At 38.2% G+C, this 2197-nt stretch overlaps 1 long non-coding RNA gene across 1 annotated transcript; it reads right to left on the bottom strand.

Moving 5' to 3' along the window:
• Positions 1–1137: 1137 nt before the first annotated feature.
• On the bottom strand, positions 1138–2197 carry LOC311295807. Its single transcript, XR_014628390.1, has 3 exons — positions 1824–2197; positions 1402–1463; positions 1138–1266 (listed from the first exon to the last, which is right to left on the bottom strand). It is a non-coding gene; the product is annotated as an uncharacterized lncRNA (long non-coding RNA).

The following is a 2197-nucleotide window of genomic DNA, read 5'->3' as shown; positions in this document are numbered from 1 at the left end:
AAGCTGGGGGAAAACACGGTTTGTCGAACCTGAATAGTTTCATTAATATTGTTCCCCGGACATTTATCGACTATGTCCATAAAAGAGGGCTTTTATAAAATTGCCGGTAAGATATATTGATAGGGTGACATCACATGAACACTTTTTTTTTTCTTCAAAAAGCACATTTCACAAATGTACTATACAATATAATACATGTTAAGAATTATTTTAAATCTTTATTATTATTCTGTTAATCTTATGATAGGATTCCCAATAGTCTATTGCTCCAGTCTCCACTGCTCTAAGAGAACATGAGGCAGATGTTAATAGGAAATCCTATCACTTCAGGTAGAGATGTGAATTTGTGAGATGATTATTTTCTGTGAGATGAATCTTTAAATTAGCAACATTAACAGATATAAAAATGATCTACTAAACATTTCATCTGCTGATGACTTGTGGTCATGAACGTATGATCATAAGTTTGGATGCTAAATGGCCTGGCTCCAGTGCTTGACTCACGGATTTTCCATGAGTCTGTGTTGTGTCAGTGCTTTGAGGAAAGCAAGTTAAATTTGGTACAGTAAAAAACACTTAATTTGAACTGAGATAGAAAAACCTACACAATAACCCCCTGACCTCAGACAGGGCCACAGCACCGCTTCAATGTGACCCTCAGTAAAACCAGAGTGAAGATCGAGATGACCTTTGGCATCCTAAAGGCACGTTTCAACTGTGTTCAGCCCTTAAGAGTCACCAGAGCGGGCATCAGAGATAGTGGCTGCATGCATGTGCCATTCTGCACATTATAGCCACCAGTAGAACAGAGCGAGAACCACCACAAAACCAGCTTCTCCCCGATGAAACTGACCCGATCACACTTGACCACTCAGCTGGTGCAGATGTAGATGCAATCACCATACAATATTACATTTAATAAAAGCACAATGAAACTGCAGATAAGTCTCAAACTGTTTTATTGGTTTTGTGGGATGAGAGGGAGAAAGAAAGCAAGAGAAAGTTTCATTAATAAATATTAATACTAAAGTGTTACTTGGTTAAATAAGTTCACATACTGAGATCAGTATTATTCAGCTGTTTGATCTCCATTTTATTTTTTCTCAGCTCACAGTCAGCTCCTAGTGAACAGTCTAGTTCAAGACTCCTTTAGTGTGCAGTCTAGTTCAAGACTCCTTTAGTGTGCAGTCTAGTTCAAGACTCCTTTAGTGTGCAGTCTAGTTCAAGTCTCATTTTGTACAGGGCCCTGACTGAGTCTGTTTCCACCTGAAACATAATAAATTCCACCACAAACATAATCATTACAAGTTTTCTGGAGGCTCATCAAATCACAAAAAGTTCCTTGACTTCCTACAAACACAGGACTGACTGTAATTTATGTCAAGGGTTTTAAATCCTTACACATTTCTTCTGAAGGCCATTGAGGTAGAGGCCTCAGTTTCTGGGGCAGGTTGTGAAAAATCCTACAATAAAAGAGATGTGTAAGGGCCAGTCCCTTTTTTATGCCACACATTCAAATGTTTGCCATAATAAAAAGCCCAGTGCATTCACATCAGCAACTGTCTCAGAACACACAGACAGAGTGTCTTAATTTCCTCCACCCTAATAAATAAAAATAGGCCAATGTAAAGCATAACTGTTGTAAAGCAGGTTATGTTTCTGGTGTTCTGTCTGCTGCACACTGACCTCTGTGTGTGAGACTGTGTGTATGTGTGCTGGCTTCAACAGGGACACTGTATTTCTCTCTACTGCAGAACATACAGTCAGCCATATTTACAACTTAAAAGTAGTAATGTATTGCACACGTACCCAGTGTTACTTACTTAAAGGAGCCAGCACCAGGGTCAGATTGTACAGCACCTGTAATCCCATCCATAATCGGCCGCCCCTTATTGCCTACTAAGAGCCAACTCCTCCGCCACAGTGTATTCTGGTTTTCTGAATTTAACTCTTTATTTCTGTTTGCTGCAAACAAGTGTTTGTGATCAAATGTTCACAAAAGTAATAAAAGGTTGTGGTAAATACTCACCACTTTGAATTATTATTTTTATATTTTGTCTTTATCTGCTGCCAAGAACATTTGGAGTTGGGGTTGCATCTAAAAATCAAGGAATATTAATCTTTCTTAGTACATACATGTACATTTTTTATATATTATACAAATAGGCTATAGGGTATAGTAAACATATAGGCTACA

The sequence above is a fragment of the Rutilus rutilus genome (assembly GCF_951802725.1).
Source record: "Rutilus rutilus genome assembly, chromosome: 8".
NCBI lineage: Eukaryota > Metazoa > Chordata > Actinopteri > Cypriniformes > Leuciscidae > Rutilus > Rutilus rutilus.
This window is presented reverse-complemented; position numbering and strand designations above follow the sequence as displayed.